Here is a 15,227-nt window from a genome sequence, read left to right as displayed (position 1 = left end):
CACTGGATGGTTTTAGCTCCCTTGTCAAAAATCAAGTGACCATAGGTGTGTGGATTCATTTCTGGATCTTCAATTCTATCCCATTGATCTACATGTCTGTCGCTGTTCCAGTGCCATGCAGTTTTTATCACAATTGCTCTGTAGTACAGCTTAAGGTCAGGCATGGTGATTCCACCAAAGATTCTTTTATTGTTGAGAATGGTTTTTGCTATCCTAGGTTTTTTATTAAGGAAATGTTTCAAAAAGAAAAATGACCACATATCATTTGTGAGCAGGAATTTGCCCCTTTCTCTTAATCTTAGCACACAGGCTGAGAAAATAGATTTGAATAAATTCCCACACTGTAGTGGCTTCTTGCATAGAACATGACTGAACTATATCACATCTACGAAGCTCATTGTGAAACCATGTGGCCAACTTTGGTCCTAGACGTTCATGGTTTTTTCATTTCAGTTGTTGAGCCATGATCTTCTGTGTGTTGATTGTAATTGCTGTGATAAATGAGCATGATTTAAAGTCACATCATACCATTTACTTGTATTATACAGTTGCTAAGGCCCATCCCCATAGTGGTTTCAGTATCTTATTTAACAGTGTACCTATCTAATGCTCACTGCCAGCCCCTGCTCTTCAGTGTCCTTTTGTGTTAATCTAGATATCTTCAAGAAATGCAACCATTATAGATTTTGCCCCTTTACCACCACTCTATTGGTTCCTAGCTTAATTTCCTCAAGGTTCTTTCCTATGGTACTGAAGAAGGGTCAGGGAACTTGGGCAAGCATGTGTTGATCTGGAAAACAGGAACTCACCACTTTAAGAGAGGCCCGCCCTTGTTCTGTGCTGGCCTTTGAAATCCTTACAAATTGCTAAGCGCAGTCAGGCTGGGGACCAATGAGAGGCAGGGGGGAGAGCAGTGAAGGGGAGCTTCTCAGAAGTCCCTCCCCAGCTCTACCTGGGGATGGTTTCAATCCCTTGTTGGGGTCTCTCCACCCTCCCTTCACTCTCCTGTTGCTTATTCTCTCTCTCTCTCTCTCTCTCTCTCTCTCTCTCTCTCTCTCTCTCTCTCTCTGTGTGTGTGTGTGTGTGTTTGCACATGCATGTGCATATGCGTGCATGCCTCTTTCCAGGATGTACAATTCTTTGTCAGCCGCACTGAATGAACTCCGTACCACTCTAGATGACTAGATGACCACCCTCCCCCATGAGCGTCATACAGGTCTATGCTTTATTATTTCTTCCCTTTGTTAAGTCTTGATAATCCTCTGTGGTAGAGATATACCACATTTCCCATTCTTCTGGTGGTCACTTTTACAGTGGGGCTTGTGAATAATGCTGTATCTGTGGTCATTTAATGATCTGTTCATGTCCCTACATTCTTTTGAGACATTCTCAGAAGAAAAAATCCTGGGTCATAGGGTATTTCTATTGTTGGGGGGTTTTGTTTGTTTGGGTTTGGTTTTGTTGTTTTGTTTTGCTGTGCGGGTTGTTTTGTTGTTGTTATTTTTTGTTGTTTTGTTTTTTCAACAATTTATGTAGTGCAGGCTGACCTTGAACTTGTGATTGAAGAAGAGTCAGGGAAACTTAGGCCAACCAGAAAAACAGGGATAGGCCCCTTTAAGAGGGGCTGATTTTTGCTCCTGGGGTAATATTTTCCCCTCCACAAGCCAGAACATTGTACCTGATACAAATTGCTAATGGCTGGCATGGGCAGGACCAATCAAGTAGAAGGGGAAAGGAGCCTAAAGGAGGTAGGGCCTGGAGAGCCTATAAACTGTCCAGCAGAGCCAGACTCCCGGGATGGACCCTCAGCTCTGGGGCTTCCCCAGTTCCATGACTGCAACTGTCTGCTCTGAAAACCTTTGTGGTTTTCTTTCTCTTCTGGCTCCCGCTGGGTTTTTCTGCTTCGCTTTCTTAGCAACTGCCACTGTTGCTTCTTGACAGTAGAACTTTGGACTTCTGATTTTCCCAGATATCCAGTCTTTTCTTTATCCCATGGGATGAACCCTACAGATTCCCTATATAAACGCCCTTCATCCCTAAACACATATAACATAACCATCTTGCTACAGCTTCCAGGGGGCTGGGAGTGATTATAGATCTGGTTGAAGATCTGGTCTCCACCATTGATCGAGGATTTGTCTCTTTTGTCTATGCCTATAATTTTAAGGTTTGACCTTGAAATTGTGCCCCAAGGCTCCTTCATATTCTTTCCTGGATATTTTTCAAACTTCATACTTTGGACGTGTATGGTCTAAGTCCTCCTCTTATCTTTGACTCTCGATATTCTACCATCTGTTTGATCCATTCTACTTGAAAGACTTTTCCAAGAGTTTTCTACTTGGCTTGTTGAGTTGTTGAGTACTCTCTTTATTTCAGCTTGACTTCTCATCATCATTTATCTTGGTCTCCAAATCCTGGATTGTCTTCCTCGTCTCATTCAGTCTTAAGTTTGTTTTTTCTCCAGCAGTTCTCAAGCATTTATTCTCTTTAAGTATGCAGAGATGTCCCTTTGGGTCATTGAATTCATTGCTGAAATTCATGAGTGTTCTTTTAAGTTCTGTGTCCTGGAGTTCATCTAGGTAATTCTCATTATAGAATATTTTTATAGGACTGGTGGATTTAGGAGGGCCTGGGCATATTGTCTTGACCTTTTATATTGTCAATTACATCAAGACCTGGGCATGTGGACTTCTTTCATTAGTTATGTATCTGATGTGAAACAGCAGGTTGGACTGGTGGACATGATGTGCCACTAGGCCTAAGCCTGAAGGTTGGGAAAGGTTCAGAAGAGCCTCCTAGGTAAGGCCAGTGACACTGTGGTTGTGAGACCCATGGGTAGGTCTGGAGATTAGGAAGGGTGCTGGCAGGGTCAGGAGGACTCACCAAGCTTGGTGGTAGCATAGCGTTTGGACCAGGCTCAGTCTGGAGGTTGAATATGAATTTGGTATTCTTAAGTGACTTTTCTTTTTCTTCAGTAGGTGAGTTTTAATATATGGGTGGATTTTACTTTTAATTGTGTAAGAATTATTTAGAGACCAGTTCCACCCACCTGCCTATCAGTCACCTTTCACAATGTACTGCCCAGCACCATGTAGAGTCTAATCCTGAATTCCAGGTAGGTCTTCCAGGACCTGCCTGCCAATCAATTATTCTACCAACCATACCACTTAACGCGGTGTTGAGTCAGATCCAAAACTCCAGATAAGGCCTGCCAAAATCATCCATTGCACCAGCCATCATGAGGAGTCTGACCCAGAATTCCAGACATGTCTCACAGGTTTATCCTTCCCACCCATAAGTAACCCTACCCACTTGGCTACTAGGTACCACCTGGAGTCTGACCTGAAACTCCAGGAAGATTCTCCAGATCCACTCCACTTGTCTGCCTATCAGTCAGTCACCCTACCCACCGACCTGCCTGTCTCCACGTGGAGTCTGTCCCAGAATTCCAGGCAGGTTCCCCAGACCCACACTACCGGCTCACCTACTCTTTATCTTATGCACCCTACCACCTGGAACCTGGAAGAGCTTATTTGCTTGTTATTAACATCTCTTCAAGGAGATAGTTTGTGTTGACATTTAGAGCAAGTTGATATTTTCTCCAGAACATGTGCTGAGAGATAGATTTGAATTCTTGCACTATTTTAGAATGAAAGACATGAAACTGATTTCTGTCAGGCGGAAGTGCTGGTCCTCTGGACTGATGAACACTTTCCATGACCACGAGCTCACTCTATCTCAATCAATCTCATGTTTACAGGTGTTGAGTTATTTAGTATCATCAAACACTGAGGGTGCACGAGGAGGATATTGCACTTTAAGACAGGGAATTGGTTTAAAGTAGAAATCTATTTTGAGTTTTGGAGCTGAGTGGATTGGGTGGGAGAGGGGCAGAAAGAGCTGTTGGGATGTGGCCTGGGTAAGCAGCATCCTTGCAGAAGACACCAACGGGCCAGGTGACGTGATCCGGGGTGGTTGGAGTAGCAGAGGACTGTATCCTGTGGATGGATGAGCTTAGGAGTGGTGCTCGAGTGCCCAGGCTGAGAAGCTGGGGACGCTACCCTGGCTCTGCAGGAAGTCTTAGGGCCATTGCTGAAGGAGTGATGGGTCACCTCTAGCCTTGCTCTGAAAGTCTTTGCCTGTAGCTTATCAGGAAATAACCTTATCACAAGCTTGACTCCCTGTCAATGTGGGAAAGCTACTCATTCTTGTATATAAAGCTTAGGTTTATGATAGAAGCCCTTTTGTTCATAAACAGGAAATGTTATTACATCAGTGTATTACTTACTCTTTTATAGCTGTGATGAAACACCAGAGTCAAGGCAACTTGTTTTGGGGGCTTAGTGTTAGGATTCATAATTGGGGGACAACATGGCAGCAGGTGGCAGATATGGCAGTCCGAGTCCAAGGCTCAGAGCTGAGGGCTCACATCTCTAACTGCAAGCAGGAAGCAGAGAGGGCAAACTTGGGCTGGCGCGTGGTTTTGAGACCTCAAAGTCTTATCACCAATGACAAATCCTCCTCCAACAAGGCCACATTTGCTAGACTTTTCAAACAGTGTCAGTAGCAAGCCATTTGGGAGAACATTCTCATTTAAACCATCACCATTTGTGTTCTTGGATCAGGACCTCTTCCCAAATTTATAAGATTCCTAAAGGCTGTGCTTGGAATTGAAAACCCAGCCATCTGCTAATTTTCTACCTCTTTTTCAAACCTCTCTGTGGCTGCTATTCCCTTAATCCCTTAAATTCTCTTAAAATTTCATGCAAGTATGGGCTATGTACCCAATCTCACACAAAATAAAACAAACTGTAAGGTACTCAGAATAATAGTGCCCCAAAGAAGCAAGATGTGACAATACATTTGAAAGAGGAAGACATGTTTATGTTTATAAGGAACACATGCTCTATGTGACTACCAGCTGGGTGTTGCTAAATTTTTTTTTAGATAATGTAGTTTTTCACTCTTGCCATGGTCATAGAGACTGGATTTTAGTCAATGGTTTACAGCTGACTAGTTTTCCTCTGCCAGAAAGCAAAGGACTGTTGAACAATTGACAAGCATGCAAGTTAAACCTGAGCTAACTTTTGCTTTTATAATAGGGAGGTTGTCGCGTGTAGTTTTAAAAATTGATCCATGCTAAATCCAACTAGGCACCAGCAATAGCAGTCTCACCAACCCCTATGGCCAGCTGGCTGCCAAGCCATTCGCACTTCCCAGGCCGTCCATCCCCTGTGGCTAGCCTGCAGAAAGCCAGCTACCCAACTCAGATTCCCTTAGCTGCACCAAGAACACAAAACCTAATTGATACAAATACAAGCTGAACAGCTAGATTGAGCAAATGTACCCTACACCCATCTAATGGCCACCTATGAAATGCCTAGCTTCCTGCGGCAACTTCAGGCCGTGTGACCCCAGCTCATCTTTTTCTTCTTCTTCCATCTTCTTCAGTCCTCCGTTTTTTTGTCTGTCTCTGTCTCTCTTCCTCTCCCTCCTTCCTCCATCACTCTTGCCCTCGCTCTCACCCTTGCCCTCTCCCTAGCTCCAGCCTCATCTGACCACTTAAGATTTCACCGGATCTCACCCAAGTGCATGCACCTCTCTTGAGGGAGCAAAATCCACAAACAACAATCCACAACAAGAGGTAATTGTTATAAAAAGGGTTTTCACTCACACACAGAGAGAGACACACACACACACACACACACACACACACGTGCGCGCGCGCACACTATATATCATGCTGAATTTCAATATAATTATTATATGAAAAATGCTTTGGGTGTGCTGGGAGAACGACTCCTTGGTGAAGTGCTTCTTCGCAAGCAGTAAGGCTGATCCTAGCATCTTAGGTGAAGAGGGTAGGACAGCACATGCCACTATACGTTTTTAACTCTAGTGCTGGAGGGAGGGGATGTCTGAGCTCACTAATTAACCTGCCTAGCCTTCCATTAACTCCAAGTTCAATGAGAGAATCTCAAAATGTAGAGTGAAGAGATTGAGGATGTCATCTCAACCTCAAACTTCCACATATAACCTGGCTACACATGTATGTACATACACATAAACACATGTTCACTAAACACACATGAAAATTTTTAGTCTACACCTTAGATTTGTTATGGTTATAGAAGCAATAACTGTTAAAAACATGAACATTAATATTAAGAGGATGCTTCCAAAAATATGCTACTTTTCCACACAGAAAGTTATAATAATAACATGCGCCTATAATTTCCTGTCTCTTGTATGTGCTTGTAAGGATTACACATTGTCCTTATGGGGAATGAACAATATCTTACATACAGACAAGTATATTGAAGCCTGAGGAAGCTCAATGGCTTTCTCAAGATGATGCAGTCACTGACAGGGGGTAGAGTCACACTATTTTGTGTTCTAGTTATTTTCTGTTGCTGTGATTAAAAAGAAATGACCAAAACCAACTTGAAGAGGAAGGTGTTTATGTAGCCTACAAGTTATAATACACCATCAAGAGAAGTTCAGGCACAAACTCAAGCAGGAACTGACAGCAACCAGGGAAGGCTGCTGCCTATTGACCTGGTTCCCATGGCTTACTCAGCTTGCTTTCTTACACAACACAGGGCCAACAGATACAGGGGTGTCAAAGTGCACCTTGTGTTGGCCACATAATGGGATTCCAATATACACTTGACAAATGATTACAAGAATCTTGTCTTACGCTTCTGAGAATACTTCTTCGGAAGGGTCTATTGTTAAAAAAATCATCAGTCTCGGCATGAAATTTTTTTTTTTTAATCATCTTGAGACCATCAAGCTTAGTGTAAAGGCTGCTTACTTTGGATGGAGACGGACTTGTTTTTCTGAGCTCCTGTTGAGCACGTCTCTGGTTCGCTGAGGAAATTCTGTTGATGCCTCACTTGTCATTGTTCCCATTCGTTTCTGAACAAGACTGTAATGCTGCTTGCTGAATATGCTGTTTAGCGCTAGGCCTAATGTACAAGGGTACATTTCAGCAGTGAAATGTAACCTTCAGACCACAGGTGACATGTCTAGCTAGCAATAGAGACACTCTATTGTCTTCACACATCTTATGAAGCTAAACGGAAGCACCCATGGAATGGCTGTTCAAGTCCTATTGTTCGTCATGCATCTCTTATAATAAAATTTCACTTATCCCTGTTACATGCCATGACTAGAATTACTATTATATTGGCCTGTGAACCTTTTAATCAGTCTTGCTTCTTTGAGCTAATATAGAAGCTCTTCATTGCTGTCTCTCTTTTTTTGTGATGGTCTTCAGTAGATTCACTCAGGCCATTGTAAGAAAGGTAAACGTTTTTTAGCTTAGCTCTTGATAGTATCAGTATTTCTGTTTGGGGACATAAAGCAAATTCCTAGGAAGCAAGAGTGAGATTCTTTGAGTGGATTGGACTTTAGTTCTGAAATACTACAGAAACAGAAAGAAGTGTTTTCCAGTGAAGTATGTGCTTAGAACACTAGAAAATTAAAGTGGCTACAGGTGTTTTGGTTGTTTTATTTCTCTTTTAAGGGCATGACTTTTCACTAAACTTAATCAAAAATGAAAAGGAAAAAGGAAAATATCAGTGTGTGTTACAAAATACAAGAAAGGAAGGAAGTGTGTGAATGGACACAATCGAGGATGCTGTAAACACCCGATGAGGTTACCAAAGCCTTGTGATTTTCAGAAGAGAGACAGGATCAGGAAGATGACAAACCTACAAATATGTTCTCACATACTTATCTTCCTCCCCATGAACTCAAGATCTCTCACAAAGATTTGGTTTCTGGCAGGAATTTGAAGTCACATTTGTCTTGTGTCTTTCTGATTAAACAATTGTCTTGTCACTTAACATAAGCTTTTCATATTCTTGTACCAAAGTTCTTTAGTGATATAAATATCGTTCCCCTTTCTCACTTCTATAGCCCACTTCTAGATGGAAGACCACTGAGTAAGGTTGATATACAGATCTTTAGAAGATACTTCTTTTAAATGAAATTTTAAACTATTGGCCAAGTAATGTCAAGTGCCCAGTAATGGACAGACTGTTCTTATTGCATCTGTATCCCTTCAAGAAACACTTTTGATATAGTAAATGTCAAAAGCACCAAATAAAAACATCAGAGTTTTTATGACAGAGCCAGGTAATTTAAACCTTTAAATTTAATTTAAATTTAAATTTAATTTAAATTTAATGGTAATCTTTCAAATTCTGCAATTTTCTCTTTGTAATGAGCTGTTTTCTACATACTGTTAGGACACTTGCCCTAGAGCAATTTTAGGTGTTTATAAATTGACTCTTCTCCATTCTGGTAAATCCAATGTATGCAACCACTTATAATTCTATCCTACAAAGATTCAAACTGGGGCAGGCCTAGGGGTACAGGCCTATAATCCTAGATGTTGGGAAGGCTGAGACAGGAGGATTGCAAGTTGAAGGCCTACAAGTGCTACAGAGAGTTGAAGGCTGACCTCAGCAACTTACAAAGATTCTGCCTGAAGCCAAAAAGTAAAATGTAGGCTAGCATATAGCTTGTTATTATGGCATTTTTTTTTCAGTAACTATGAAGCTTGGAGTTTAGCCCTCAACCCTGTGTAATTGCGTGTGCGCACGCACGTATACACACACAAAGTATTCTCTTGTTAGAGTGACTGTTCAGTTAGCAGTTGTAGTAAATCCCTCATTTGTGAAAGCCCCTCACTCATATCTACTTAAGACCTATGTAGCATATGGATGTGTATTTTACATAAGTAAGTAGTTACTGACTTGCAGAAGCCTGGGGTTGTCACTGTAATTAGCAGCACAGGGCCCTGAAGCATCCTTTTGCTGGATCTATCATGTCAACCCTCTGCATCCAATGGCAGGCTACTCTTCCACTGCCTTTCATGGTTACTGAAGATTCGGCCCTTAGCAAGTCTTCCTTGTAGGTAAGAAAGCTGATTCCTTTCACATGGTTTTTGATATTGAATAAAACAGGTTTGTTGTGAGGTTTGTTTTGATTTTTTTCAATAGTTGTTATGTGTGCTGTTTCCTAAAATATGTTTGCAGATGGATCTTATTGTGTCGATTATTTAATGTTTCTATTGGACTGTCTTCATTTGCCGTAGCCTTTTCATTAGCAGGTGATTTCACCATGATAGGCTTCCTCACTGGGCTCTCAAGGACTGTTATAGAAACAAACTTCAACATTCCCAGGTTTCAAGCTTTGAGTATTTCTGCATTGACAGTTACAACCAATTCCATGGGATGGTTTCTTGTTCTGAAGTTTAGAATTTCAAAGTATCTAATCCTGGCTTACTGTCACTCAAGAACTTACAAAGTTAAAACCTGCCCCTCTAACAAACTATAGTTATTTAGGCCTTTGTGAAATATACTTTTATTTCATTTCAATGGAGCAAGCATTTTCTGTTTCCCTGACACTATTTCTTGAATGGTCTCATTCTCTTACCAGAATCCTGTGAAGCAAATAGTCCTGTTCTTACCACCTGGCAGTTAAGGAGTTATGAGGAGCTGAGTTAAGTAACTCGCCCAGGGTTGCACAGCTAGGAAGCAACAAAGACAGGATTGAAAGTCCGGTTCTCTGCTGCTGACTGTGCATCCTTATGCAATATAACCAGCTCTTAGTGCCTTTTCCACCCAGCAATAGTGTGACTGTGTGTTGTGTTCCTTTTGTGTTGGCTGTTTTTATGTCAACTCTACATAAGCTAGAGTAATTTGGAAGATGGAACTTCAACTGAGAAAATATTTCCCATCAGATTGTCCTGTGGGCAAGTCTATTGTACATTTGGTGCATTTTCTTGATTGACAATTGATATTGGAGGGCTTAGTGTAAAGGTTTCTCCAAAGCAAGGTCATTTTGGCTATTTCGAGCCAAGGAATACCACAAGGTCATACCACCAGTTAAGAAAGGACATGTAAGGACTTTACTGGGGAGAAGAACAGAATGGCTGTAGTCTCTGCACAGGAAGAGAGACAGCAGAGGGCTGGACTGAATGGAAGACCTTTAAAGGGTTTGTGGAGCATGCCAAGTGAGCTAATAGGAAACACTGTTTGGCCACTACAGGATCAGGGATTTCCAAGTCTCAGAGCTTTGGGTCAAACTAGAGGCAGAGTGTTTTTCCTTTGGCCTATGTCTTGGGCTTGGGGTCAAGTCAGGGATAAAGTGGTGGTCTCTTGGCCCAGGTGCTTAGGGTCAACTCAGGGTCAGAGTATTCTTTCCTTGCCCTGGTCTCAGGGACGAGTCAGGGTCAGGGGGTTCTTTCCTGGCCCATTTACTCTCCATTCCTCTCTGTTTTGTTTACAATACAATCGGGGATTACGAGAGGGGTGATGATATCGCTATACATCTTCCTGCCGTCTGGGGGCATTGAAGTCCTTGAGCCAAGCCTGATCTTCATATCAGGGGTTGTAGTCCTCTGGTCCTGTAGTTAGGGGCTGATAATCCTGTAATAACAACTGATTAATAAATATCTAGTTCGAAATCTTTTGGATCTTCTGTTGAAAAACATCTAGACAAGAAGTTTATGGGGCAGAGTATGATTAGTGGGATGTGAAAAAGGAGAAGGGAGGTGACAGAAGGGCAAGATGACTGTCAAGGACCCACTGGCCAGAGGCTCTGAACTGTTCCTTGGGTATTTCGGAGATCTGTCTGGAGTTGGCAGATTTTGTCTTTTATTATATCCAATTGGTTGACATACTAGACACAACATTCCTCCTTGAGGAAGAGGCAAAGGCGACCCTTCTCTGCTGTTAGTAACTCTAATAATCCTCACTGATTTTCTCTAATGTCTTGCAAGTGGTTTGCACAGGATGTGAGGATGATCTGGCTGCAAGACATCTGTCACAGCAGGGTTGATCACCGGAGTTGATTCGGTTGATCTGGCTGGCTAGGCGGGTGTCCCCTTCCTCCCTCACCTGCTCCATGTGGGTCCCTCCCGAAGCTGTGTGCTCTCGGTCAAAGAGGTCAACCTTCCCCCGAATAGAGGAGGACCGGTCTTCGGTCAAGGGTATATGAGTAGCTGTGCTCCCCAGCTAGAACCTCCAAACAAGCTCTCAAGTGGTTTGCACAGAAACAAGATTTTTTTCTTAAAGCCATACAATAACCCCCTTGTCTTGGATAGAGCATTTTGAGTGTTCTGTCCCATTGTAGAACTCTTTCAGTGGTTGATAAATTTGGGTCGACTTAGTTTGAACATGTACCTTTTCTGGTGTTGTAATAAGTATTACAGGTAGACATTTTGTTCCTTTTGTCTTTTGTAGAGGATAAGGGGTGATGTGCTCTCTTCTATAACAACTTCCTGCTGAAATTTCATTGTGAGGGAGGGTCTATGCAGGCTGGAATGCTAATCAAAGGCCAGGAGGGAATTTAAACAGTTGTGTATTCATCAGAAACATCTGGTTCAGTGACCCAGCTGAAGAGACCGGGAACAATCGCATGAGCTGGATTGGTTCTCATCAGCTTTTAACAAACCCAGGGCTCACAACCGTTTGGAATGGTTCGTAGTGCACAGCTGATTCCCAGATGGTGCCTGTCAGCTGAGTGGAAATCTGCTGAGACAGATAAAGACTGGGGACAGAAGTTAAGGTTTAGAAACTGAAAGGAAAATCATAAATTTGGAACTTTTCAGGAATACTGCACAAGAGATTCTCCCTACATTAGTCTGTTTTCTCTAGGAGCCTATGCCATCCCGAGCCAGGACTTTTGACAGGGTTTATATCTAGACATGATCTTGACTATTTTCTGTGATTCTATTTTGGGGATTGAATTCTTACCCTGGACTGTACCTTGGACATCAATAACTTCTATTTTACAGAAAGTCACACAAAGAGTTCACACTGAGGCTCAGAGGAGCCAATGAACAAGGACTTTCAGGCAAATCTGGGACTGTAAAGACTTATGAAGTCTTTTCAAGAGTGACTAGGTGCATTGTACACTGAGATGCATAGGAGCCTGTAGAAACTAAGACATTTGGAGCAGCAGGAGGCCAGTGAGACGAGATTGGGAATGTTAAAGCTGTAAGTTCCAGTCCAGTCTCAGAATACTAACCAAGAGAAGTCTTGTATCCGATCAACTCTCAGAATCAGAAGGTCTCAGAGGGCATAAGAGTGGGCCAGTTCCTACAGTAGGAGTTGGTCCATCAGCATGTGCCTGCAGATTACGTCCCCAAGGCTGAGGCAGGGACCTGGCTGCTTCCTCCAGCTGGAGCACTGGGTCTTGATCTATTTGTGCTAGGGGTTTAGAGGAAAGCTGCAGTCTTCCTCCTCATCTTCTTCTATTAGTGGTCCTATGAGTGTGACTATATCAATCGTCCTTCAAAGTCACAGAGCCAGAGGCAGGATCCAACTGAGAACTAGGCAGGTGAAACTGACATGTGTGTAGTTTCAGGAGCTCCTTGCCTTATGCATATATTGTAGGTAAAGAACAGGGACCAATCAGGGGAAAAGCCTGCCAAACCCAGAGAAGAAAGGACAGCCAGAAACTACCCAGGACAGAGAATCGAGGGGGGGTGGAGCAGGTATACAATCAGGTCTGCTGCTCTGTCCTCTATTCTGTCCCCTATCCCTCATCTGCACTGCAGAGGAAGCTGGACAAGAAGGCAGGACATTATGGTCTAATAACAAGTGGAGTTTTCACCTGTGTTCAGCTCCCAGTGTTATTTTTAAAAGTCTCCAGCTGTTGATTCAACTTCCAACTGGAGCTGCTATTATCTCTCCCTCTCCTTTCAACTTGAATCCCTTGGGGCTAGAAGTATAGATGACTAGAATGCCCTATGAAAACCTCTGCCATGGTAGAGATGACTAGAATGCCCTATGAAGAACCTCTGCCATTTGCTACCTCCCTCTTCCGTACTGGAAAGGCCCTGAGTCCTGGGATGAAGAACACATAGTAGCCACAGTCTCCCAGATGTGTCCCTGCTTGTTCTGTGTGCCCACATAAACCTGACCTTAACAGAATGTCCTCAGAGTCATGGAGCGCGATATGCAGTGGCTGAGCACTTTAAATCCAAGGAGACGCTTGCCTTAGTGACGGTGATGACCCTGCTCTGCATCCCTCTCCAGGCTGGGTGCTCCTGTCTCATTTGTTGATCTTTATTTTCTCTCCCCATTACTTCCTCTTCCCACCTCATACAACCCCCTCCTCACTAGGACTTCACCTTTTCTCCCTGTCTTACTCCACCCTCATCCTACGGAATTGTCTTTCTACTGTTTACTTCTAGTTTAATGTTGTTAGGGTCTTCACAAGCTGAATTGTACATTATGATCTATGATACCATACCCATGCTTCTGGTTTTACAGGAGTTTTATTATATAGTACATAATAGTAAACTTAAAAAAAAAATACTAGCAAAGAAACGTGGAAGAAGCAAATGTGAAAGAAAAACTCAAATTGGGGGTTTATAAACATGGCAGAGATGACGTGGGTAGCCCAATTAAGGGAAGTATAACATGATCCAATTAGGGGGTCATACAAGTATCCAGCTGAAATCAACTGGGGAAGTCCCTATGCAGCAGCTGGCTTTTTCCTCACGAGTGCATGCCCATGGTGGAACTTTGGCTTCTAATTCCCACTGCAGACATTTTTATCTCAAGGGATAAACCATGGTGACAACTGTTACAGATGGTCATCTAGCTGTTCTCTGAGACAGTTTTTACTCTTGAGCAGTTTTGCTTTTTCCTTTCTTGATTGTCCCAGAGTTAAGGGGGGAGGAGCAACCCAACCTCAGACAAAGGATCTTGGAGGACACTTTGAGACAAAGATAGCTGCTCTCCAGTTTGTATGTTAGGAGTGGAGGAAACTCAACTTCCAGATCTAGTTTTTCAGTGACCTTAAACAGCATGTGACAATTTACTGTTGCAATGCCTTTATAAACGTGCAGTGGGATTTGTCCTATGAAGTGTTAAATGTGGAGGTGGTGGTGGTGGTGGTGTGTATAACTTAACCATAGATCAGTGTCTAGATAAAACCTCCAATGTGCTTAACCCTGAGAATGTACACAATTCTGGTTTACCAATAGACAAGGACATGAGTAAAAGCAGAGATAAACCAAATATATAAGAATATATGTCTCAAGATATACCTGGCTTCCTCCTGTCAGTTGTTCTTATAAATCTCACCTTGGCCACTCATTTTTTGGGGGGACACCCTCATTTGACAAATCTGACAAAGATGAGGGTTTTGCGGCTAATATGCAGCAGCAAAGTCTTGAGAGGCATATCCTACTTTTCCTTCCCCCCCCTTCCAGCCCCCCGGGCTGACCTGAACTAGATTCTGATGTCTCAATGTGTTCGGGGACACTTTGAAAGGTCTTCTCTGATAAACTGTAGGAGAAGCTTGTTTCTTCTGTGTATACCCCGCTGCGACTTAGTAAACAAATACATGGTTCAGTCATAAAGCCTCTGTGGGCTCTGCTCAGAGTACTTGCCCTCTCCTGCACAACAGTGGCATTTGTCTCCCCTCCCTGCTCTCACTCGTCTTTATCAGTTCATTACATGAATGTCCAAAGGGGGGTACAGAGAGAAAGTGTCAGGGTCTTCAGCAGAAGAGAAAGATGTTACCCCTGAGTTCCTAATCTTTGCTTACATCTTATAACCATTGTTCCAATGCCTGGTCTCTAATAGGTGGTATAAAACCATAGTTTCTTTAAGCTTTTGTGTGTTAAAAGGTCTTTTATGTCTAAGGTATCAAACCCATTATTTTTCATGGCCGCCACAATTTCAGAGTCTTGGCAGCTGGTGTCTCCATCACAGTGACTTGTTAAAGTCTCATCACCTTTCATAGCCATGGATGCTGCCTCATTAGATTTTGTACAGTTGGCTTCTACTTAGCATTCATTATTAATAATGAGTTAATAATGCATGCTTATTAAGTCTTTGGGAAAGTTATGTGGGATGGCATACTGCATTTGCAAAACATTTTTTACTAAGCTCTGATAAGGTGGCCCCTGCAAATGGAACAGACCCTAGTTGCTAGATAGTATAAGAGGACACAAAAAGTCAATTTTGGGATCATCATAAGGAATGCCCAGAAAGACTTCTGTGAGGAAGGAATAAACTGTAATGTTACATCAGGCTTGAATCTTCCAACTACACAAGACTTTATTATTTTTACACTTCTGCTCCCATTCCACTAACAAGTTATCAGAACTCAGGTATCTGTAAGCTGTGCCTTCATCAGGACAACAACCTACAACAAGGAGGAACTGTTGGATTTTTTTTTTTTTTTTT

General features: G+C 42.6%; 1 long non-coding RNA gene across 2 annotated transcripts in view; it reads left to right on the top strand.

Annotated features, from left to right (window-relative positions):
• Positions 1–15,227, top strand: part of LOC110338548 — a 24,684-nt gene that overhangs the window by 5,419 nt on the left and 4,038 nt on the right. Inside the window, exon 3 of one of the 2 annotated variants that reach the window (XR_002381301.1) lies at positions 11,816–12,017. This is a non-coding gene — a long non-coding RNA (uncharacterized LOC110338548). Of the gene's footprint in view, positions 1–11,815; positions 12,108–15,227 lie in introns of those variants that run through there. The other variant, XR_002381300.1, reaches the window with a different exon arrangement.

Source organism: Mus pahari, chromosome 21, assembly GCF_900095145.1.
Source record: "Mus pahari chromosome 21, PAHARI_EIJ_v1.1, whole genome shotgun sequence".
Taxonomy (NCBI): Eukaryota; Metazoa; Chordata; class Mammalia; order Rodentia; family Muridae; genus Mus; species Mus pahari.
The sequence above is the reverse complement of the archived record's forward strand: the minus strand, read 5'-3'. Positions and strand labels throughout refer to the sequence as shown.